The 27368-nt window shown below is 35.6% G+C and overlaps 1 long non-coding RNA gene across 1 annotated transcript; it reads right to left on the bottom strand.

Moving 5' to 3' along the window:
* Positions 1-3782: 3782 nt before the first annotated feature.
* LOC140524032 (uncharacterized) lies at positions 3783-21912 on the bottom strand. The gene is made up of 4 exons (XR_011973544.1): positions 21832-21912; positions 10717-10868; positions 6559-6621; positions 3783-3805 (listed from the first exon to the last, which is right to left on the bottom strand). It is a non-coding gene; the product is annotated as an uncharacterized lncRNA (long non-coding RNA).
* Between the last annotated feature and the right edge of the window lie 5456 nt (positions 21913-27368).

Raw genomic sequence — 27368 nt, 5'->3', positions numbered from 1 at the left:
GTCTATATTATGGGACTCCAAAGCAGATTCAAAGTGACAATGGGTCACATTCTAAAGGTAATGAAATGAAAAGATATGGCATATAAAACAACATAGAATGGCTATATCATATCCCATATTATCCACAAGCATCTGAGTTAATTGAAAGAATGAATGGATTATTTAAAGAACAGTTAAGGAAATTAAGCTCTAATAATTTTTTTCAACATCAGAAAGACAATTTGTTCACTGCATTGCGAAATTTGAATAATATCCCATTGGGAGGAAGTATATGTCTAGCCAAAATGATGACCCCAAATCTGCAAACTGGAAAACAACAAACCCCTAACATCCCATATTGACTATTAGACTGTGAGGCCAGATGTCCCAACATCATATTCCTGGACACCTGGTTTGGCAGGATGTGATTGACATTGTTTAGAGGACTTTTGGTTGGAAAGGAAAGAAATAAGAACAGTTTCTATTGGAATATGTATGAGAATTCCCAGAAATCACTTTGAATGGATATTGCCTAAATCTGGATTAATAGATCAAGGAATAATGCATTGGCTGGAGTCATAGATTCTAATTATCAAAGAGAAATTATTGTGACATTCCAAAATTTAAGCTATGAAGCCATACAGTTTTGTAAAGATGATAGAATAGTTCAAGTGATTGCTATTCCTTGTGAAATAATACCCTTGTGGAAACTGACCCTCCTTCTGAAATAAGGATTGGGAGTTTCAATGTGAGTAAAACAGAAGCTAGACGATGTTCAAAGGCTGCAGAAATTATAGCACACAGGAAAGATAATACTGTAATTATTATTCAGGAGAAGATGATTACCAGATTGTACCCTTAACTCATATATTCTACTATGAATGAGGCTATGGTAGTGGGTTCATGGACTCTAGAAATGTTGCTGACCCTATATTGCTTCTGGTTATTGTCTCCTTGTTTCTTTTTGGCTTTTTGTCTGTTAAACTTGTTCACTAGATTTGTTTTCTGTAGACTCAGTACCCTCCACCTGCAGCAGCCTGATTTCTTAAGCCAAAGATTACCCCATGTCCATAATTGTGATGTGTCAGCACTGGACCTGGCATTGACTGATGTCCGGTTGCCAACTAAAGAATTGACCTCTCAAATGAGACCTCTTGGGTAAGGAACTGCTCTACATTCAATCTCAGCAGGAAGTAGCTATGGAAGAGAGATCTTCACCCCTTACCCCAAGATTTGGGGCCCCTTTTGTTCCAGGGATGGAATGATGGGGTGCTTCTGCTCAAACTCCACCCTAAGATATTGGTCTATGTGCTTATTTTGTGTGATCCATGTTATATTATTGTATATTAATTATATTATATATTGTATATTATATTATTGTAAGGTTCTGCTGATACCAATTGCCTAAGATATTGTTTTAAGGTTCTGTTGACACCAGTTGCCTAAGATATTGTTTTATATCCTTGTTTTTGGTTATCCCTGTTACAATTCTGGTCACACAGTTGCCCCACCAACCTATGTAATAAATACAAAACATCTTGGAGCTGAATGTAATGGTAATTTAAATGAGAAAACCTTTCCCATTCATTAATAGGCCAGTGTGACCTGCTTAAATCACATGGAAGCCGAAGTCACATGTTGTGAGAGGAGCGTTGCTGGGAGGAAGTTCACCAGGCTAGTCAAAGCTGGGAAGGACACAGGCAAACATGCACAGATAGGCTCATGAGGGTTTGTTTGTTTGTGGGAAGGCCCCAGCAGGGTAGGAGGGAGGCTTGGGAATGGCTTTGCCCTTTAAGGTGATAATGTATATTGACTTCTTGGTTACTATGACTGATTTTGCTTTCTGGTTCTGGGATTTGGCTTTCTGGTGTCTGAATAAATGTTTTTCTTCTGCCTTCCATGTGGAGAGGCTGTTATACTTTGTGACTGAGAACTATACCAGTATACTCATAGTCTGTGCCAGTGCTGTGAATATTGCTTTGGCAGTACAGAATCTCAATGAAGAAGCCTAGATTATGAAACCAACTCTCAAGCTAGAATGAATGAGGCAGGACTAAAGGAGTCATGTCTTATCATATACATATTACATTACATACTCCTGCACAAATGAATATCATAACAGACATTTTTGTAACAGATTAATACCAAATGATTTCTTATACATGTTCATGAAACATACCTAAAACACAAGTATCTTTATTTTTTGCATATTATCAATCACTTCTTCAATAAAGTGTAATTATTTAAGAAAATTCAATCCCTCACCCAGAAAAGATTACCCAAAACATCTCTTACCATGAAAACTTAGCTAAGTGAGACAACTTTAAATGTTATTTTATGTTGCTTATAGACAGGCAGTAGAGCCAAGAGGTTTCTAGTCCTGGGTTTGATACCTGCTCAGTTATGTGGCCCCATGGTCACATAGCAAGTCGTTAAACCTAGCATTAAATCAAGACATCTCTCAAAAACTAAATGTTACAAATGAGTTGCCAAACCACTAGAAGGAGATTCTACACTGAGACATCTCCAGAGCTAATGAAATCATAGATTAGGATCAAGATAAAATGTTGATCTAAGCCTTCAAGGCATATATTAAATATATGTAATTAAAATACAGAAACTAATCTATTTTGAAAACACTGTTCTATGCAACAACACCAACATTTTAATTTGTCATATCATCAGGAAAGCATTATTTCATGTAAGTGTAATGTGGCCTGTCCTGTGGTCATTATTTTCCTTCAAGTTCCTCATCCTCAAAATATAATCATTCTGTATTGGTTTATATGGGATTTTGTCTTAAGGAAAATGCTTTACAAACCTTATAAGCACTAAATTAATGTTATTCCTTCATCATCACTAAAGGGCATGCACTGAATGCTTTTGACAATTCTATAATAGTTGTCCTAAAAATAAAAAAAGGTATAAAAATTAAGATCTCCTAGGTATATAAAGCATTGAGTATTGTTCTACCTCAATTCCTAAATACTCACGCCCCATTAGTTTTTTTCAGAGAATATTAAAATTATGTTCTCAAATAGATTACTTAAATTCGTTAGCACAGCACTAAGGAGATCAAGATTGCATAGCTATTTAGTGCATATATTAAAGCTGATCCATTGCCCTTAATCAACCACTTTGAAAATTAATAGAATGGAAAACATGGCAGAAAATTTAGGATATTTGGAGCAAGCCTTTCATAAGCAAACTATTCAAAAGCCAATCAATATCTTAATTCTTCAAAGCATTTACAGGAGTATCCCTGAATTATTCCTTGATAGTATGAGTAAAAGTTGAGAGTCAACATAGTACAGTGGTTAAAGTGTCAATCTTGGAGTCAACTTGTGTTTAAGCCTTGCCTCTAAAACAAACTAGCTGCGTGGAAGAAGTCAAGTGACCTCTTTGTGTCCCAGGCAATGCTTTAAGTCTATAAGTCAGAGACAAGTTTATCTACACTGGAGTTCCCTATGCTAACGACATCACAGATAGAGGTCCTACTTTCCCCTTACCCCACGCTCATTAAAAAAAAAATAAGAATTAAATAACTTAGGTTCTAGGATAGAATCTATCTTAAAAACCTGAATGTTTTTACAATGTTATGCAACTGACTTCAAACTTGAGCTAACAAACTGTTAAAATTGCTTATCATCAAAGCATGAGGATGTATACAAAAATGAGATGAGATTTAAGGAAAGCTTCAGATGGCAGGTACCAGGCAAGAAATTCTTAGACTTTGTCCAGTTTTTCTCTGAAGCTCTCACTAAGTTGTTCAAATGCTAGCACCACATTGTCAGCCTCATCACCACATAGTTCCCTTAAAGAAACACTGTAGAAAGAAGAGGGCAAAGGTTATTCATTTGCATACATCTTGAAAAATTATCTTCTTAGCTGTCTGGTTAGACAAGATTTTAGGTTACAAGAAACACTCTTCCCCATCTTTATGTTTCTCCAGAAGCCTTGGATTTTTACCCAATTTTTGGATGAAATTTTATGAAAAATGTGAGCAATCCTAAAACAAATGTGAGCAATCCTAAAAAGACAGTTACCCTGTACACAGTGACACTGCCAAAAGACCACAGATTTTTAGAGGATATTAGGAGAACTACCTTCTTGGAATAGGAGAGTTCTATTGAAAAATTCAATTTCCTCCCCATGATTAATGTGCTCTAAGTTTCACAAACTCTTGGTAGTTAGATTCTATCTCTCCCACCTTCCGCCCCAACAAGAATATTAAGCTTCCTTTTCATTGCCTGTACTCTGAAAAGACATTTTTAGACTTTCCTGATATTTTGTTATGCCCTTAAATGCCTCATACAGTTCCTTGCAGACAGTAAGCATTCAAGAAATTCTTTTAATGTCTCAAATAAGGGAATACTAGATAGTGTTTGATGACTAGAATCAGTCTTCAGAAAGCTTCATTCAAAGCTTCATCAGATGAAGCAGAGGCATAGCCGGTGAAGTAAAACTTGGGACTGCAATTATAGGGACACATTACTAGGTAATGGGGACACTATGGAAATTAGAATCATTCCTGTCATGATCAGTCTCTATGAATTAATACTCAGGATGATTATCTTTGGAAATATGGGAAGGGTCCTGTGAGGGCCTTCTCAAAGACATTAAACAGGAAGCTGCAAGTAGAAATAGCATTTGGATTCAAAGATTTTAAGAGACATGTACAAGAAACTATGCTTCTAGCCTGCAGGGTTGCTTGAAAGTCTGGATACCTTCCCTGTCTGAAATATATTTCCCTAGAGGAGAACTATACTGCTTGGCTCATATGTCCTACACATAGTAGGACAAATTCAGATAGACACAATATCAATAAATGAAATACAAACCAGAATTTCAGGAACTTCTAATTTCCCTAAGGTATTACTAGATATAGGATTTCTAATTAATAACCCCAAAATCTTGTGACCAGATTTTTCTCAGATTGTCTTTAATGCCTCAGTCTGTGTCAAGGTTGAAAAAAAAAAAAAAACCATTCCTAACAATAACCTGTTAGAAAAGGCATTGGAAGGAGAGTCAGATCTGGGCTCAAGTCCTGACTATGACTCATTTTCTATGTTAGGTAAACAAGTCAAATGGATCTCAATTTCTTCATCTATAAAATGCATGTTAATAAGATACTAGTCATAGGATCATGGATCATTAGATCTGGAAGATACTTTAGAAGTAGCCTAGTCAAACCAGCTCATTTTGTAAATGTAGAAATATAAGGTGAAAAAAAATAGATCCCTGTCTGCCTCTACCTCTCCAGTACTCTAGCTCCTGCCCTAGGACCCTTGAGCGCTCATTGCTGAGCCTTTTACTCTAACTAGCTGAACTCAAACCCACCATGCTGTTCCCCAGCAATGGGGTGTCACTGGTCATCTTTGAAAATGAAGGGCCAGCAGCAATGCTGCATGTCTGCCATGGGACACAGATTTATCTTGTTGTCTGACATGATAAATGCATCCTCATCCCTCCTTTCACTTTCTATCTCTAACTCTAGAAAGAATTATCAAGTAAACAATACTATTCCTGGAATTCATTTAACTATTTATTAAGTACCCACTATGTGCTGAATATAATGAAAACCATATACATGTATGTGTGTATACACACACACCTTATCTTGCATTCATTATGCATGGGTGTATTATATACATTTATACACATGCATGTGTGTTTGCATATATATATAAAATGCAAAAGCTATATATTGTTTATATATGTGTATATATGTATATATCTTTGTGTGAACTGTATATATACATATATATATGCATATGTGTGTGCATATACGTACTTAATATACACTTAAAGATAATACAGAGACCATCTGGTAGATTGGTTAGGAGGCTGGCTTTGGGGGTCAGGAAGATTTGGGTCCGTACTAAAAAACTGCTGGCATGGGGATGGGGGGAATGAGTCAGAAAATGGCTTTACAACTTTAATTGCAAATCTCTGTTATTTCCCTGACCAAAACAACCCTTGCAACCACCATCACCCTATATGCTCTGCCCTATTAGTATGCTTTTGCAAGCTAGGGATTATCTCATTTGGCTTATAGAACCTATCTCATTGAAATGAAAATGACTTTGGCAGAACTTTGGCAGATAGATTTGGTCAAGGAGAAATTTGGGACATGGAAAACAACCAGAAAATTATTGTCATAGGCAGGTGAGGAGGGCCTATACTAGAATGGTAGCAATATCAATGTGAAGAAGGAACCTGTAAGAGAGAACTCAGGCCCTAGATCATCTTCAGTGTCTTAAACTGGGCCTCTTGCCACTACTCTGAATGAGGGAGTAAGGAATTATGTCATCAAGAAATCTGTATAAAGGCTAAGCAGTAGTGAGATTCTCCTGAGGATTCCAATCTTTGTAGAGAGACTCTAAAAGGGTTCCAATTCAAGCTTCATGAGGGAGGGGGAGGAGGGGAGGGAAATATCAGCCCACTAGAAAGGATCCAACAGCAAAGGCAATTCTAGCAAAGATAGAAGTGATCTTATTGGAAAATAAGCTTGAATTTTTTTAGAGTTGTCTTTGTTCTTGCTTTTCAAAGACCATGACATCAGAGAAATGATGACACCTGATAGATTGAAGGATGAGGGAAAAGTTTCTCAGCAAATTGTAAGCTTCACCTTCAGTTATCCTAAACAAAAAAAAATATCTAAATTAATAAACATGTAAAAATAATTTCTTTACTGTTACCAAGTTAACTTACAACTATAGCTGTTCATCTCTGCAATATGCTTTTTAGTTTTACCTACCCTGGTAAAGTGAATATAATAGAGACTTCCTAAGCTCCAGGTCCAGGTCCAAAGTCATGGTCATGAAAGGTTTCCATTGTCTGAGACCACAACTCCTTCCCCTTTAGTTGGAGGTGTAGTTGGCATACTACTTTCCACCAAATGTTCTACCTAGAATTGGTTCTCAAACTCGTTAACATCTCCCACTGCCTCCCACTGACTGTCTTCCACATTGCCTCCCACCCTTCTCTGATTTTAATCATTTGGCTGCTGACTACTGAATTAGTGAACTCTAACTCTCTAACTCTCTCACTCTCCCTCAACCTTCACACTCAAACCAGTCACCAGGCTCTGTTCATTCTACCTGCACAATCCATCTCAAATCAATTACCTCCTTTCCATTTCTACTGAGAGCAGACTAATACTGACTCCCCTTTACCATCTGCCTATACTAATTCAATAACCTACTAAAAAATTATCCTATGTCTATTCTCTCCGTTATGAGATATCACAAATCCTGCTGTCAGATTAATCTTGCATATTCACAGGTCTGGATATGTGTCACCTCTGATCAAGAACCTTTCATAGTTCCTGACTGCCTGCCAAATGGTATTCACATTCTTTTCTCTCCTCCTAGATTTGGTGACATTATTGCTTTCAATGACTTGGCTCAATTCAATTCTTTTATTAATTGTCTTTTATGCAAAGCACTGAGGATAGAGGAATGTTTTTTTTTTTTCCAATGGGGCACTGAACAGAGTCCTAATATAAAAACTAATTAGTTTCATGCCATAGACCAGCTTCAGAGTTTTGGAGTTAGGACAGGTACTCTGGGATTGAGTATTGCTCTGGAAAAAGGCTTAGGGAATCATGAGACCCACCCTTCTGTACAAAGGATTTTCATAAGGGCAAAGTAATAGTAAGATTTTCCTAAATATACAGACAAAAGGAAACCAGTCTATGACCTTGAGGTGTTTACATTCCCCTGAGGAATGCAGTATATTCACAAGTAAAAACAAGACATGCTTACATACCTGTGTATGTGTATGTATAAATGTAAAGCGATTTCAAAAGGAATGTTACTTTCCTATATGCATGCTCTGCTCCAAGATTCTGCTGCCTTAGTGTAATGCATGGAGAGCCAGCCTTGAGGCCAGAGAGACTTGAGATCAAATCATAAATGACACACATTGGTTGTGAGACCCTGAACAACTTTCTTAGCCTCTCAGTACTTTAGGCAACTCCAGAAAGTTGCACTGAAAGTGCTGGCTTGTCCTGATAGAGGGAGTTCCCTTACCTAAAAATTCCCTCAACCAAAAAAACAAAAAATCAAGTCTAGAATCTCCTTATACTATATTCTACACAAATTAGACACCTTCTCATTCCTATATAGGTCCCACACGCTTTAGCCTCTCTATTACTATTCAAATTGTTCCCAGTGTCTGAAAACACTTCAGGACTCATCTTTAATACTCTACATACCCCTAGTATGTAGTAATGCTACTGATCCTTTAAAGTTCAATTCAAACTTTCCATAATCTCCCAGTCAGTTGACATCAGATGGAATGCAAGAATCTGAGTTAGAAATCTGGCTCTGTCACATTACTATGTGCAGGACTTTGGGCATGTCATTGTATATCTCTGGATGTCCAATTGCTTGCATTTTATTTTGTTTTTCATACATGGAATTACAGGGTTGAAGTAGATCTTTTCTATCTTTGTCATCCATGACCGTCATATCCACACTTATCTTCAATCATCCCTTTTTCTCATTTCCAAACTCTATTAACCTACAAACTTATCCAAGTCTTATCATGCTTAAAAATCTCATTAGATCATATACCCCTCCAATTATCATCCTAAATCTCTCCTTTTCTTTGAAAAATCTGTCTACAGTCTTTACCTCCACTTCTATTCTCACTCACTTCTCATCCCTTAGAAGTCATTTTTAACTTAATCATTCAAATAAATAAATTGTTGTCTCCAACATTTATCAATGATCTCTTAATTATAAAACCTTTCCTCAATCCTTGTCTTAGCCTCTTTGCAGCATTTGATACTGTTGACTATCCTCTCTCCTATTCTAAGTTTTCATGATACCATTGAGTAGGGAGATGGCATAGTCAGAGCTATGCTTTAGAAAAATCACTTTGACAGTCAAGTATAGGATGGACTGGAACGGGGAGAGACTTGAGACAGGGAGACAAGTTAGAGGAATATTGCAATAGTCCAGGTAAGTGGACTATTGAGTGGAGAGAATGGGATATACATAAGAGATGCTACATACCAATGGAGTAGATATCTAGTGTGAGTGAGAGTGAGAAGTTGAGAACAACACCAAGGCTTGAGTCAAGATGACTAGGAGGATGGTGATGCCCTCTGCGATAACAGGGGAGATCAGAGAAGAGTGAGGAGTGTTTGAAGGGGAACAATTCTTTTGGGCATGTTTAATTTGGAATGTTTATGGGATATTAAATTTAGGTGTCCAAGAGGTAATTGAAGATGAATATAATCATGTGAAATACAAAGGCTGGACATATAAATTTGGAAATCTTCTGCATAAAGATGAAAATGGACCCATGGAAGCTGATACCACCAAGTGAGATAGTATAGTTGTCTACTTTCATAAGTCAACATCTGCTCACAATATTCCTGGATGGTTTACCTTCCACAAAACTGGAAGAGGGCTAACTTCCTTAACTCCAAAACACTCTGAAGCTAATTACTTAGCTAATCAGTTCTAGAGATTCTGCATTCCCACCCACACTAAAGAATTGAGCAAAGGGGAAGAAGACAAGAATCTGGATAGCTCATCTTCAAAAAAAGCTCGACTACCTTCACTGTAACAGGAAATTGAGAATGTAAATTGTATTAACTATTACTCATCATTATCTATTTTAAAAAATGAAACAATTATTTAAAATCTTTGTAATTCATTTTAAGTGTCTATGTCAGAAACAGTAGCATGCAGCAGTAGTGTGTGGTCAAAATTTAACAAAAAGGTAAACTGAGACATATTTCTCCAAGAAAGATAACATTTATTAACAGGAGCATGCTGCCTGTCAATAAGTGGGTCAATGGTTTGCCTCCATTTATGCCAAAGACCCCAAGCTCCCTTTTATAGGTTTTAAGGAGTACAGAACAAAGAATAGGACAGGGTAGATGTGATGGGACTGAAGACAGCATGACTGGTTACAGGCCTGAGACATAGAGTATATGATTGGTTGGAAATTTGGCAATGACACTCTCATTCCCTCCTGAGAGTACAAAGTACAAGATAGTAGGCCACACTTTTAGACAGCAAGCAAGACATCCTTAAAAGGATAACTTGGTGGTGTAAAGGTTGCATCCAACTCCCTTGTGTTCACATACATACAAGAACTGTTAAATACCTTGAGGTAAGAATAGATTAGCAGGAGATCTGGATTTTTAAACTTCATCCATGACAAGCCTGCTGAATTCTGAACCAAGTTCAGAGACAGAGAACCATGAATTAAGTCGTTAAAGGACAAAAACAATTATAATGTACAAGATCAATTCAACCTTCTCAGTAGCAGGCTGCACTCAGAGTCAGGAAACATGGGTTCAAATCGTGCCCATAATATTTATTAACTATATGGCCCTAGGCAAGTTCTTTATTTCTCTAGGACTCTCAGGGATTTAGTCACTAAGTCACAGGAGATTAGTGTGAAGAGTTTCAAACCCTGGAGAAATCATACAAATACATAAATTTTATGCTTAACTCAATAGTCCTGGTCTTATTTCAAAGTGTGTGTGTGTGTGCATATATGTATATACACACATATATATATGCACATACAAATGTATATATATGTATGTATGTACATATGTATATATGACTTTCAGCAAGAGTGCACCACCAGGAAAAAGGTCATAAAGTTCTTAATTTAATTTTCTTTGACATATCTCTGCAAAGGGAGATCCATTATATATAATATGATTAATTTGAATTCTTAACTACAAAAACCACTACCTACCTGTTATCTTGTTCTAATCCTTTCAGAGAGCCATGTTTATAGAAATCAAGGGCATAGGCATTGAGTGGCATTCTTCTCCCTAGCCTATCAATTTTCTTCAAATAAAGTACAGGAGCCTGAGAGGAAGTAACACCAACTGTATGTAGAATGATCTGAAAAACAAAAGTTTTCTTCAGTTCACCTTTTATATGTAAGCATATATAAGTGATAAGTGGCATCTTAAAATTTATTTTTTGAATTATATTTTTATTTCATGTGTTACCTAAAAAAGGAGCAAAAAACACCATCAAGGAAATATATAATAAAAGAAAGAGAAAGGCTTGTCACTCAAAGGACAAGAGGTCAACCAGAGTATTCTCTCAGTACTCTCATGAAGTCGAAAGAAAAGAAGGGAGGCCTCCATTACATTGGGTGGAGTCCTTGTAGTGAACTTATGGGAAAATATGAGGAAAATTCATGGGTAAAAGGATGGACAGGCATGTATGAATTGTAATTCAGAGGGAACTCTGAAATGAATAGGATCATAGATCCATTGGTATACTAGAGAATTTTTAATTATGTAAGCTGAACTCAGTTTCTAAAAAACACAGTCATTTGTATTATTGTTATTATGGAATATCTATGGATATTGGAATACCCACATGAATAGCCCATGCATATAAAAATACATATGGAATACCTGTGGAAAATCTAAAGTTGTAGATAGCATATTTTAATTGACCGAAAGTTGGTCTGGAGGAAAGAAGATTCCTTTTCAAGGTCTGTCTCTGATAAATCATGTCAATGTGACCCTGGGACAAGACACTTAACCTCTCAGTTCACTAGGCAACTCTCTAAGACTATATACATATATATGTATCTGTACGTAAGTATATGAATATATGTGTGTATATGTATATATATGTGTGTGTGTGTGTGTGTGTGTGTATATATATGTATGTATGTATATGGGTGTATAGGGGTTTTTTTAGAAAAAGGTGTCAACCTACACTGTTAGAAAAAAATTTGTCATCTGAAAATTCCCTATATCAGAGAAAGCACAGGTGCAGCCTCTCTTTCTATCATTATTGAGATATAGCAGAGTATGGTAGATAAAGGGCCAACAAGGAATCAAAAGGAGCCAAATTCAAATTCTTTCACTGACACCTACTAGGTATGGGACCTCTCAGCGTCGCTCTCTCAAGGATATAAATTCCTGAGAAGTTGCTGATACAAAGGAGTAAAAGGAGCTTTCCCTCTGGGAAACAGATGAAATCATAGGTCTGGACCTCCCCCATCAAAAAAGAAGGAAGTCATCATTATAGTACTCACCTGAAGTAGAAGTGGGTCATAGAAAATGATAAGACTATTTGGAGGCAAATGTGTATGTCTTGATAATAAAGAGACTGTATCTCACAATGGCAAGAGGCTGAATTCTGTTTCAATACATTTCAATTTTGAAAAGTAAAATGGCCAGGACAGAGGGAACTACCACAACATAGCTATGGAAATCTAGCCATCTAACTGCTGTTCATTTTATACTCAAACCATGCTAACATGGAAGATAATTTTCATTTCACATTTCTAATTAGAAAATTAGAGTATGCAAGACACACAACCAGGAACCACAACTAGCGTCTACCAAATAAATTACTATCAAGTGAGCCCAAAGAGGAAACTTTAGCTTAACAATCCCTACCTAAATCTGTTTTTTTTAAAAAGTATGACCTTGTATGAATTGATATAGAATGAAGAAAGCAGGATTAGGAGAACAAACCACAATGTGAACAAAGACATTATTAAACAACAGCTTAACTCAGATTCAACTGGCCATTGACAATCTTATACATAGAAAACAATGAAACTCATTTCCCTTCTCCTGGCACTGGGAAGTGCAGTTGCTGGGTTACTTAATTCTGCTTAATTTTTTGCTTGTTTTTGTTATAAGGAAAAGTCCCATGGTGGAAGAAGGAAGAAGAGGGCTGATGACTATGATATAAAAAAGAAAAAATAATTAAAGCTATTTTTTCTTTTCAAGTCTAGGCTCCTTGTATGGGTATGTATCTGTATATAAAGGATTTAACATACCTTAGAAATCCTACAGTGAACTGCACAAAATTCCACAAATGAATCAGCACATGCCTGCATAGTCAGTGACTCAGATGCAGAAGCAGATAATAAGGAAGAATGACAAATAATAACAACAAGCCTTTGAAATTATTGTTTAAGCTGAAGAAATAAATGTAACCAAAGGTCTTTAAACTACTAAGAAACTATTACATCCCTACAAATATCTGCATACATAATGAGAAGATCCTTAAGGAAAATATGAGAAGAAAAAAGGCTTTTACAGCTCATTTTCTGTATCAGTCTACCATATTCACAGTCAGACAATTAAAAATTATGTAAAGAACACACTAACATTTATGTGTTTATTATTTTATTTATTATTTAAAATTTTGAATCAAAAAAAGCAAAGGATAACCATAAAGACTTTCTTCTTTGAATATCTTGAGATCATAACAGCTATCCTGGCAGTTGCAGTTGCAGAGATGTATTGAATGAAGGATGCTTGCCAAAGGGATTCATTTTCTCATTTGAGGCAATTAGCTTCCTCCTACTGGACATGGAGTCTGAAAAACTGAATACAAATCTAGCCTCAGACACATACCGGCTGTGTGACTCTAGGTAAGTAGATGAACCTCTGTCTCAATTTCCTCAGTGATAGAATGGGATTAATAATAGCACCTATCTCATAGGATTGTTTTGAGGATCAATGAGATTTGTGAAGCACATAGCACAGTTCCTGGCACAAAATGAATGCTATATAAATGCTTATCCCCTTTCTATCCCAGCCTCCCCACATTACCTCACCTTATGGAGAATGCTCTGCATTAGACCAAATGCAGAGCACAATGATTGATAATGAAGTCTTCCAGATGTTCCTTACTGTAGATAACATTATGATTATTGCAGTAATCATGAACACTATAGAGATGCTTTAGTGAGATCCACGACCACTCAAGAGAGATACATCTAGCAATACATTTAGGACAAACTCAATGATGAAAGAATAGAATGATACCTATTGGTCAGACCATAATTATGCATTTGAATGAACAAGTAACTCACTGAGACAGTCCATCATTATATATATCTTGAACAAGCATTGCAGATGGACAATGAGCTCAACCCAGAACTGACTAGAAGAAAGTACACAGGCTGGATTGAATTTGGGAAACTATACAATGCTTTCAACATATCATGACACTTTCTGACAGAGAATCAAAGCTTTCAATGTCAATACTCTTCTAAGGATGTTTATGGATGGAAATAAGGAATGTCACAATCTATGGATAATCAAAACTACATGTCACTCAAATGGTAATGGAGAGATGCATAATGAACATAAGTAGGTAGCACGATGTTATTAACAGTGATCTGTATGCCAAAAATGATATAAACATATTATTCAGGAATTATATAATTAAGCAAAAGATTTCTTTTGCCACATTGCAAAAGTAGGAATAACACACATAGCTAGATCTATAGATATATCTTGATATAAACATGTGTTTCCATTCATATATGTGTACGTATGATATGTGTATGTATTATATGTATATCAACAATCCACATGTGTATATATTTGTGTTGTGTGCGCATATCTACATATCTATACACATACATACCCAGAAGACAGAATTTGAAGACAATTAGGTGGAAATAATAAAGAATACAGAAAAACAAAACAGAAAATTCACTCGTCTGGGGACAATTTTGGAACAGAAGACAGAAATGAAGGCCATGGAAAGTAGAACAAAGATTAAGATTATATGATTTCTCCTTTTATTTTGATGATATCTTGATTTTTGCTTATTTGGAATATATTCATTCTTTTTTATTTTTAAAAACAAAATCAATTCAATTTTCTCTTTTTATTTTTCACAGAATGATCATTTATCTTGCTTCCATAAATTTTGATACATTGTGCATATTTTTGTCTTTAATATAATTTACAATTTCTAGAATGTGTTCTTTAATCTACATATTTTTAGTTTTCTTATAGGCCAATATCTTTTGGTAATGTTTTCTTTCTTGATTACTATTTTATTAGATTATGAATCACAAAGATAGTTTTTAAAACATTCCTTTCTGAATTTATTTACAAATTTTTTATGGCCTAAGACTACATTCCATTGTGAATGTACCATTTATTTGGGAGGAGAGAGGGAAGCATATGTACGTACCTACATATAAATATACACACACATACGCATACAGACATATATACATATATATATATATATACACATACATACACATACACTGATTAAGTTGTTTCTCTGTCAAGCTGTCAGATCTGGTTTTAACAGCAGTACATTCAAAACTAACTCCTTTGCTACTATTCTTTGATTGATCATAATGTATTAGCGAGATGTTAAAACATCTGAATATTATTGATTTTCTAATTCTTTTTATAACTTTTCTTTCATACACTTAGTTGCTATACCATGAAGTAAATGGTTTTTATTTCTATTTATCATTGGCAATAGTGACTTTAAGAATAATAAAATATCCTTGTTAGTTTTTATTATTACTTTATAATTTTAATCTAAATTTGCCTGATATCATCAATGCAACTTCAGAGAGGCCCTGCATATGCAAAAATAAAAATGAAATAGTCCCTGCCCTCAAGGAACTTACATTTTTTAAAGAGGAGACAATATGAACATATATAATCATATACAAAATAAATACAAATACAGGGTAACTTGGGGTGGAGGGAAGGCATTAGTAACTGGGAACATAGGAAAGGGCTTCAAGCATCAAGTGATTTTTAAAGAAACTGGGCATCCTAAAAATAAGGTGAGTACATATCAGGTACAGAAAATAACCTGGATAAAGGAAGTTATAGAGATTGGAGATGGAATGTTGTTTAAAGTCCAGTAAGGTCAATTTGGCTACATGGAAGAATGTGAGAAGGGAAGTATACATAATAAGCCTGGAGAGGTAACTTGGAGAGAGTTCACTGATGCTTTTAAATGCCAAAGAGGAGAGTGCATTTTATCCAAGAGATAATAGGGAGACTCTGGAGTTTACTAAATAAGGTGAACAGACTCACACTTTAGGAATGCCACGTTAGGTACTATGCAGAAGCTTTATGGGTGAAGGGAGACACTTAAATTGCAATCTATCAGGAAAGAGGAAATGATTACCTCAACTAGGGTAGGGGATCATGTGAGTGGTAAGAAGAGAATGGATGTGAAAGATACCATCAAGGTAAAATCAATAAGACAAGTCTTGATTAGATATGTGATAGATAATCATTATGCTTCTAAAGTTTGGATTGAGTAAATTAAATTTGGAGATCACCCCTCTGCTAACATCCTGCGAAACTTATTGATTAGCAAACTGTTCCCTACATTCAAAATTTAATAGAAGCTTTCTTTTATTTTTTTTCTAAAACTTAATGGACAAGTCCATTTTTTTCAGTTTTTAGCAAGCCTCACCATTCTTAATCATCATGCTGCTTTCCAGATCTATTGCTTTTTTCTACATTGCTTCCAAAATTGTCTCCAGTTGAGTAATTTTCCCAGACTTTTTTCTGTTTCCAGTATTATTACCATTAGACTGTCCTCAAGTTCAGTTTTTAATATACTTTTGTTTTGTGGATATTTCCACAGATGTTTTCAAACAGTTGAATTTTGTAATGATTTTTCTAAGAGTCCACAAATTGAGTTCTTTGTGTTACCTTGTGATTTTTAATAAACTTTATTTTTCATTCAGTTCTTTCTATTGTTCTTATTAAGTAAAACTAGGGGGCTTCTAGGAACCAAGGAGTAAGCAGTAAATCTCTGTCTCTGTCACTTACTGACTTCTGAATAAATAGTAAATAGTACCCTAGGAAAAATTCTAGAACAGCAGAGTCAGCAGAAAGATAGGTTGAACCAGGAGACTTGGAAGATTAAAAAAAAGACCCATCTCACTCTGGTAATGGGGGAGTGAATTCCAGGAGAGGAAACATCCCAATAAGTCAGCAACAAGCCCCACCTCAGTCAACCAGTGGGAGATCCTGAGCCCCAGAGTGGTGGAACAGGCAAGCACCAACACCAGGATTCACCATATACCTTAGCATAGACAGGGGACCAAGCAGATTCCAGCACAGAGAACCTCCCTGTGTTCTGGTGCAGCTCTGGGCAGGCTGGCATCTTCCAGCAGCCAGACCTCCATATACTTCAGCACAGCCCAGAGCAGGCAAGAGTCCTCCAGCATCCAAGACCCAACTTTCTTCAGTGCAGTCTTGGGAAAGCCAGAAGAAAATCAGCTGGCCTCAGTATATGCCAGGCACCAGCACTAGGACCCCAACTCATCATCAGGTAAGCTGCCAGACCCCTACAGTCTCCAAATGCCAGCACCTGAGGCCCCAGTACACCAGTGACCAGGTTCCTGGACCCTAGCACAAGAAGCTTAGGTCAATGCCCCCTGTGCCACGTAAGTAGAGCTCAATTTTAAAAGCCATGAAATAGGCAAACAAGATGATCAAAAGCAAAAACAAACACTGATCATAGTTTCTATGAGGACAGGGAAGATCAAAACACAAATTCAGAAGAGGACAATTCAATATACCTACATCCAGCACCTCAAAGGGGAATATAAATTGGTCTCAAGTCCAAAGGCCTTCTTGAAAGAGCTCAAAAAGGATTTTAAAAGTCAATTAAGAGAGGTTGAATAAAACTTGGGGGAAAATGAGAGTTATGCAAGAGAGATTCAAAAGCCTGAAAAAGGAAGGAGGAAAAATGACTGGAGAAAATAATTCTCTAAAATATACAGTTGGCACAATGGGGAAAAAATTCCACTGAAGAAAAAAATCTCCTTAAAAAGCAGAATTGGTCAAATGGAAAAGGAGGTGCAAAAGCTAACTGAAGAAAACAATTCCTTAAAAATTAGAATTGGGCAAGTGAAAGCTAACAACTATATGAGACATCAAGAATCAGTTAAATAAAATCAAAACAATAAATAAATGGAAGAAAACGTAAAATACTTCACTGGAAAAACAACGGACCTGGAAAATAGGTCCAGAAGAGATAATTTAAGAATTATTGATCTACCTGAAAGCCATGAGCAAAAAAAGAGCCTGGATGGCATCTTTCAAGAAATTATCAAGGAAAATTGCCATGACATTCTAGAATCAGAGAGTAAAGTAGTCACTGAAAGAAGCCATTGATCACCTCCTAAAATAAGAAAACTCCAAGGAATATTGTAGCCAAATTCAAGAATTATCAGGTTGATACTGAGGAAATACTGCAAGCAGCCTAAAAGAAATGATTTAAATATCATGGAACCACAATCAGATTACACAGGACATAGCAGCTTCTACATTAAAGGAACAGGGGGCTTGTAGCATGATATTCCATAGCTTGGATGACAACCAAGAATCAACTGCCCAGCAATCTGAATGTAACATTTCAGGGGAGGAAATTGGCATTCAATGAAATAAGGGACTTCCAAACTTTCCTGATGAAAAAACCAGAACTGAACAGAAAATTCAAACTTCAAATACAAGACTTAAGAGAAGCAGAAAAAAGTACATTCCTTATCCAGTTTTGAGAGGAAGGTTGAAGTCCCCCACTAATACAGTTTTGCTGTCTATTTCTTTCTGTAACTCATTTAACTTTTCTCCTAAGAATTGTATGCTATACCATTTGGTGCACATTTCTTTACTATTGATATTACTTCATTGACTATGATACATTTCAGCAGAATATAGTTTCCTTCCTTATTTCTTTTAATTAGATCTATTTTTGCTTTTGTTTTGTTTGAGATTAGGATTGCTACCCCTGCTCTTTTTTTTCTTCAATTGAAGCATAATATATTCTCCTCCAGCATTTTATCTTTACTCTGTGTTTATCTCTCTGCTTCACATGTGTTTCAAAACTAGATAAATCTAACCACAAATTAAATAAGAAATAAGTTAAGGAGGTAAATAGAATTTAAGAAAAGTTAGATATGGTAGACCTCTGGAGAAAACTGATCAGGGATAGAAAGGAATATATGTTTTTCTTAGCAGTACATGGCCCTTACACAAAAGCTGACCACATACTATCTGCTCCAAATACTTCTCTGCTTTCTGAGGAATCAAGATCTCTCTTGTCAACTGTGCTGCCTACCTGCATTCCTTCTATCCCAGCTTTGATCCCTTCTACTCTATCTGTCTCTGCTGTAGGACCCCTGGTGCCAAGATCTATCAAGGCTTGCACTTCTTGGGTGACTATAGTCATGGAATATAATTTTTGTAAGCATATTCTATGGAGTCATCTTTCTCTTCTTTGTCTTTTATCCTTTTTTCTCACCTCCCTTTCATGCTTCCTCCTATAACTTCTATGTTGCTCTCAGTCAGTCTCTGCTGAACCAGCTTTCCCCTTACTTGGTTCTCTATTACACTTGTCTTGTTCAGAAGATGAAACTTTTTTTGGACATGTTCTGGCCACAATCAGATGTACCTTTGGGTACATCAACCTGTTGATTGTTAACAGGAATACAAGAGAACATACTCAAACATTTTTTTCTGTACAATTTTCACTTATAATAGCTAAGTTTCTTACTTTCTTTGCACTAAGTTTCTTCACTTTTTTCCATTCATATTCTTGGAATTAAAATTAATCTCCTGGTTAGATAATGTTTCTCTTTGAAAGATCTGAGTTAGCTGACCCATAAGAAGGTAGAAATAACACAACTTGAAGATACCAACTGTATAATATCTATAAAAGGTTGCAATAGGGTAGCATAAGATGTTGCTGCTTCTTGATATACAAATTGACACCTCATTGGCAACTGATAGTCTTAACTAATTGCCTGGGATACTGAGATGTTAGAGCAGAGAATAAACAGGTTTCTAGAGCCATGTAGGGCTTGTTTTCTCAAGCATTTGAGCTGAGGCTCAATTTTTGTCAGTTCAGGGACTTCACCAATAGTATCATGCTTATCTTCCCTTTTCACCCTACTTCCTTCTCTTCCTTCTTCTACTTACACTGTTCTCATCTTGTACTTGAAGCAAATCTTGATCTGTAACTCCAGAAAGAGAAACAAAGGGTGAAATAGCAGATCTGTCCTTCTTGCAGCCCATCAGGTGAGATGCAAGTTTGGAAGTGTCACATTCTTTACCTGTGAATTCTGAAAGGGTTCAGATTGGAAAGAGTTAGTTCTTAGGATCAAGGAAGATGCTTGACACTTGCTCTAGGGCAGATAATTTTAACCTTTTAGATTCAGGTAGATTTTGAGGAGTTCAGAGTCTGTGCATTTATAGATTAGAGACAGAAATGAGATGGAGAGAGAGAATATAAATGATATATGTATAGATAGAAGTAAAGGAGAGAGAAAGACAAAGATATAGCCAGATAGACAGTAACCGTTAGAAATAAAGATGATAGTGATAGAGAAGAGAAATAGAGACACATAAGAGAAAGAGATAGATTGAGATATAGACATAGATAATGTAGATATAGCTATAGATTCAGATAAATAGTAATAAATAGAGATAGATTATATAGATGAATAGACAGATGAATGATGGAATGCCCATCAATTGGGGAATGGGTGAATAAATTGTAGTATGTGACTATAATGGAGTACTATTGCGCTATAGGAAATGATGAGCAGGATGCTCTCAGAAAATCCTAGAAAGACTTACATAAACTGATGCAAAATGAAATACATTGTGTACAGCCTTGAATAACTTAGTTATTTTCAGCAATATAATGATCCAAAACAACTCTGAAAGATTAATGAAAAATGCTATCCATGCCCAAAGAACTGATGGTGTCTGAATATAGATTGAAGGCATATATTCTTTACTTTTTTATTTTTCTGGAATTTTTTGTCTTGTTTTTTGTTTTGGTCTATGTTTTCTTTTACAAATGACTATTTTGAAAATGTTTTGCATGATTACACATGTATGACCTAAATTGAATTACCTGCTTTGTCAACGAGGGGAACGGGGAGGGAGGGAGAGAGAGAATTTGGAACTCAAAGTTTTAAAAAAAAATGTTAAAATTTGTTATTACATGTAACTGGGGAAAAATAACACACTAAATAATAATAATAAAAAATTTTAAAAGAAAGATAGAGGTAATGGTATATAGATATAATGATGTAGATATATAAAACTATTTCAGTCTAATAGGCTTCCTTTGTAATCCTATCAGAAGGATGAGAATTTAAGAATATCTCTAAGGACAAAGGTCTGTCAATTGATGCAATCTTATTTTTTTTTTGGTGAGTCAATAGGGGTTAAGTGACTTGCCCAGAGTCATATTATGTTTTGTTTTTAATCCATAAGGTCAAAACATATGGAGCTAATATGACAATGTTTATGTCAAAATAAAATTATAATAAAATTTATTAACTGACATGTTTGGTCTTTCTAATATTAAAAACATTGAGAAGAGGTCCATAGTCTTCACCAGACTGCCAAAGAGGACCATGACATAGCCCCTACTCGAGGACATTTCTCATTAGTCTTATAAACATATCTGCCTAGCTAATTAATGAATAGGCTTTTCTCCTACCATCCTGTCATCCATTACCCCCTGGATACATTTGCTCCAATGAATGACATCAACAGAATCACATGAGGTCTTCTTAAGTGACTCTCCTTTATCTTTTGTTCCTGGATTGAGTATACTACTTATCAATAGCAAGAGTTCCCTGCAGCTACTTTCTGTCTCCATATCTCACCCTTCTTTCATGTCTCCCTATCGTCTTAAGAAAGTCACAGAAATACTCCCTAGGAAGTTTCCCTGTCTCCTCATGTTCCTGCCCCCATTTTATATGCTCAATTCTATAACTATCTCCATAGTATCAAGCTGGTCTGGGTATTATAATTCCCAAGAATCCTATTTAGAAAATTTCATTGGAATAGAAGGGGCATTCCTTCACTTTGGGCTAAGTCCCAAATTCTATCAACTACTACCAGCCCATCTTGCAGAATACAAGGAATGAGTTCTGTACTACTGCTTGGCTCCATCCTAACCATTCAACTAGTTTTGAACTATCTTTTATATAGAGATCATTTCATAGGAAATATGCATAATAGCATTTGCATTATGAGAGAAAATGGTAGTAATATTCACTTACCAATTTTTGATAAGGGGAGCTGATGTTCTTTTTTCATGTCAGCAAATTTAGAAGCAATAAGTAGAAAGTGGCTAAAGTCTCTTCTCTCTTTTGCGTTATACTCAAATAAGGCAGCATCAAAATCTGTAGGGAGGTTTTCAAGGAACACCTAAAGATAAGAGAGGTGTGATAAATTTATTTATGAGTCTGCTGATGAGATTCTGCTGCCAGTCACCAATTAATGTCACAGAGATGGAGGAAAATTGTAGGTTTTTGCGCTCAAAGTACAGGCTGTACTGAGCACCTCCAAACAGTCAATGAGCCCTAAGTATCAGTTTTAAGCTACATTATATAGGTTTCAGCTACATATGCAGGACTGGTACAATTTAATTTCAAAGAGCAGTAGGGGAAAATGATGTTTTGCACATCAAAAAAAAAAAAGATATAGAAGGGAAAGATCTAGAAGTGGAAAGTAGCTAGTAAACACTAGCACTAGCTGTAGTTGATATCTCAAGTCTGATTTTGCAGAAGCTGCATGTTACCTGATGTGCTCATCTTAAGTAAATGGTCATAAGAAAGTTAAGCCCAAAACTCTATTATCACAGAGATTCATCTATTATTTGCTCTGATTCAAGAAATTGTATGATATGGAGACAGTGGTATTGGTTCAGGGTGCAAGAAGAAGGTGACAAATTCAGAGGCAGAGAACACAGGGGGCAAAGAAGGGAGTGAGGAAAAATGGTTCTAATACTCTCAAATTTTCACATCCTTCATGTATGTTGTGTAGGGTGTCTCTTTCTCACAGTGATGTAGAAGTCTGCCAAGTGGGTACAACAAGCATTATAAAGGAAAATTACAGTCTGGTTTTAGTTAAATGATTAATGACTCACACCCCTTCCTGATGCCACTGAAAGATGTTGTATGTAACAGTAATGTTAATTGTTTGGGGATTTTTTTAAAAGGGGACATTCAGTTCTAGGATGCAATCACCTAGCAGCTAGGTGGCACCGATAACAAAATGCTAGACCTGAGTTCAAATTCTGATTCAGACACTAGTTGTGTGACCTTGGGCAAAAAATTTAACTTGTGCCTCAGTTTCCTCATCTATAATATGATAATAACAATAGCACATACTTTACAAGGTTGTTATGAGAGACAAATGAGAAAATATGTAAAGTACTTTATGAACATGAAAAGTACTATATAAATGCCAGCTATCATGATCATTATTATCAGTGTAGGAATGCTTAGTGTGGAAACTCCCTCTATTAATGCAGATAAGTGACTCAATTTCAATTTATAGTCTTAGAGAATTGCCTGGGTTACCAAGAACTTAAGTGATTTGCCCAAGATTATACAGCCAGCATGTGTCAGAGGTGAAGTTAAAACGGTTCTACCTTATTCAAAAGTGCAGACAATAAAATGAAAAATAAACAACACTTTTTATTCCCTTCTTTCTTTTACTTATAGTAGCTATCCTTCGGAAAAATTTATAGTTGTCTTTTTCTATTTTATTTTTTAAAATTTATGGAATAAAACAAGCATTTCTATAACACAATTCAATAAAAAAAATGTTGGCTGCGCATGAAACTGCAAATCTGCTATGGAAGAATTGCTATTCCTTTCAAATATACAACAAAATTATCATGGAAATTTCTTTTTTTCTTCATCTTTTTGCCCCGTACCCTAGAAGTGGCTACCATTAGACAAAAATAGGTGTATATGTGTATGTATGTGTGCATTTGCATATGTGTATATGTATATATATTTATGTATGTGTAAAATTATTCTATAAATACTTCTATTTATCAGTTTTCTAAAGATTTTTTTTAAATTTTGAGCTCTGCTTTCTCATCTCCCCTTCACTTCTCATTGAGAAAACAAGGAAAATAAAACACATTACAAACATCAAGCAAAAAAAATTTATAAATTGACCATGTCCAAATACAAACATACATATATGTACATGCCTAAGTGTTATGTATGTATCTATGTGTGTATACTTGAGTCTGCACTCTGAGTTCATCACTTCTTTATCTACAGGTGGGCAGCATGTTTCATTATGATTCCTCTGGAATTGTGGTTGGTCATTGGATGAATCAGAGTTCCTAAGTCTTTCAAGGTTGTTCGCCTTTATAATACTGTTGTTACTGTATAAATTGCTATCCTAGCTCTGTTCACTTTACTTTGTGTCAGTAAGCCTTCTCTGGTTTCTCTGAAACCATGCCCTTCATTTTTTCTTACAGCACAATAGTATTTCTCTATACTCATAAACCATAGCTTAATAACTTGCTCAGCCATTCTCTAATAGATGGGTACATCCTCAGTTTCCAATTCATTGCCAACCCCAAAAGAGCTGCTATAAATTTTATTGTACATAATTTACCCCTTTCTTTGATTTCTTTGGAATGTATATATAGTAGCAATGTTGCTGGGTCAAAGGGTATGCTTTTGCACACTCTAGACAGATTCATAGATGCTCATAGTTCCAAATTGCTTTCCCCAATGGCTGAACTAATTCACTGTTTCACCAGCAGGACACTGTCACTCTCCCATATTCACCTCCAAAAAAAACTCATAAGATAGCATCCCAGAACAAATCCTTTAACAGTGGAGCCAGCAGAAAGATGGTGTAAAGTAGCCTTTTAGCCTAGAAAATATGAAGAATCAACAAGAAAAGTCCATCTCCCTTTGACTTTGATGTGATGATGAAAAAATTACCATGTGAAAAAAGGATTATACTGGGAGAAGAGAAAAGTAGGATATAGAAAAGGGTAAATTACATCACATAAAGAGGAACAAAGTACTATCACAGTAGAGGGAAAGAAGGAAGGGAGGCCAGCATTCTCTGAACCTTACTCTCAACAGATTTAGCTCAATGAGGGAATAACATATACATGCAGTTGGTTATAGAAATCTATATTACCTTATAGGGAAGTAGCAGGGAAAAGAAAAAAGAAAAAGGAGGGTACTGAGAAAAGGGAAGGTAGATTGAAGGAGGTGTCAAAACACTATAAAGGAGGGATACGGTGAAAGGAGAGAGAAAAGTATAAAGAGGGGAAAATTGGATTGAGAGAAAGACAGTCAGTAAAAATAACTGTGAATGTGAATGAGATGAGCTTCCCTTAAAATGGAGGCAGATAGCAGAATCAATTAAAAACCAGAATCTTACAACATTTTGTTTACAAGAAACACACATGAAACAGAGAGATACACACTAAGTAAAGATAAAATGCTGGAGTAGAATATATTATGATTCGGCTGAAGAACAAAGAATCAGGGATAGAAATCCTGATCACAGACAAAGTAAAAGCAAAAATAGATCTAAATAGAAGACGTAAGGAAGAAAATATCTTGTTAATAGGTACCATAGACAATGAAGTAATATCATTACTAAACATATATGCATCAAGTGTCATAGCATACAAATAGAGAAGAAAGTTAAAGGAGGTGCAGAAAGAAATAGGCAGCAACACTATACTAGTGGGGGACTTCAACCCCACCCTTTGTGAGCTAGATAAATCTAACCACAAAATAAACAAGAAAGAAGGATGTGAATAGAATTTTAGAAAAGTTAGATGTGGTCATCCTCTGGAGAAAATTAAATGCAAATAGAAAGGAACATACTTTTTTTTCTCAATAGCAAATTGCACCTACACAGAAACTGACCATGCACTAGGGTGCAAAAACCTCTCAAAGAATTGCAGAAAGGCAGAAATATTAAATATATCCCTTTCAGATCATGATGCAATAAAAATTACTTTTAATAAAGGACTATGGGAGAATAGACCAAAGAAATTATAGGAAACTAAATAATCTAATGATAAAGAATGAGTGGGTTGAAAAACAAATCAGGGAAATAATAAATAATTTCATCCAAGAGAATAACAATAATGAGACAATTTATCAAAACTTATGGGATATAGCCAAAGCAATTCTTTGGAGAAATTTTATATTTCCAAATGTTTACATGAAAAAAATAGAGAAAGAGAAAATCAATGAATTGGGCATTCAACTAAAATAGCTAGAAAAAGAACACATTAAAAATTCTCAATCAAATACCAAATCATAAATTCATGAAATGAAAGGAGAGATTAATAAAATTCAAATCAAGAGAACTATTGAACTAAGTAACCATTAACTAAGTAACCAACTATTGAACTAATAAAACTAAGAGCTGGTTTTGTGAAAAAAAATAATAAAACATATAAACCTTTGATTAATTTGATTTAAAAAAAGAAAGAAGAAATCCAAATTACCAATATCAAAAATGAAAAGGATGAATTCACCACCAGTGAAGAAGAAATTAAAGCAATAATTAGGAGCTATTTTGCCAAAATGTATGCCAACAAAGGTGACAATCTTAGTGAAATGGATGAATATTTGCAAAAATATAAAATTCCCAGATTAACAGAAGAGGAAATAAAATACTTAACCCCATTTCAAAAAAAGAAATTGAACAAGCCATCAGTGAACTTCCCAAGAAAAAAATCTCCAGGGTTATGTAGATTTACAAGTGAATTCTATCAAACATTTAAAGAACAGTTAATTTCAATACTATATGAACTATTTGGGAAAATAGGGAAAGAAGGAGTCCTACCAAATTCCTTTTATGACGCAAATATGGTGCTGATATCTAAACTGAAAAGAGCCAAAATAGAGCAAGAAAATTATAGACTAATTTCCCTAACAAATATAGATGCAAAAATTTCAAATAAAATATTACCAAAAAGTTTACAGCAATTTATCACAAGGATAATATGTTATGACAAGGTAGGATTTATACCAGGAATGCAGGGCTGTTCAATATTAGGAAAACTATCCACATAATTGATCATGTCAATAACAAAACCAACACAAATCATATGATTACTTCAACAAATGCAGAAAAACTTTTGACATCATTCCTGTTTTGATACCCATTCCTGTTAAAAAACACTTGAGAGCATAGGAATCAATGGAGTCTTCCTTAAAATGATAAGTAGCATCTATCTAAAATCTATCAGCAAGTATTATATATAATGGGGATAAGCTAGAAGCATTTCCAATAAGATTGGGGGTGAAACAAGGATGTCCATTACCACCACTGTTATTCAATATGGTGCTAGAAATATTAACTTTAGAAACAAGAGAAGAGGGGGGAGGAGCCAAGATGGCAGAGTAGAAAGATATACATATGATAGCTCCGAACCCACAACCCATAAAATACCTGTAAAGAAGAACTCCCAACAAATTCTGGAGCAGCAGAAGCCACAGAACATGGAGTGGAGGGGATTTCTGTTCCAGAGAGACCTGAAAAATTGACCTGAAAGGTCCGTCGCGCACCAGACCGGGAGCAGAGCTCAGCCCTGCCTTGGCTGCACGGCATTGAGAGGAGCAGATTCGAGCAGGCTTCAGGGACGGAATCTCCAGCAGCAGTGCAGGTCCCTCCACCCACAGGCGCCAAAGGTCAGTGAGAAAGTCTCTTTGGCTCAACGAGAGGGGAGTGGGGTGCCCGCATAACTCAGGCCCCCTTGGGAGGCAGCAGTGGACAGGGGCTCCCAGAGCAGGCAGGAGCT

Source organism: Notamacropus eugenii, chromosome 1 (genome assembly GCF_028372415.1).
Source record: "Notamacropus eugenii isolate mMacEug1 chromosome 1, mMacEug1.pri_v2, whole genome shotgun sequence".
In the NCBI taxonomy this organism is placed as follows: domain Eukaryota; kingdom Metazoa; phylum Chordata; class Mammalia; order Diprotodontia; family Macropodidae; genus Notamacropus; species Notamacropus eugenii.
This window is presented reverse-complemented; position numbering and strand designations above follow the sequence as displayed.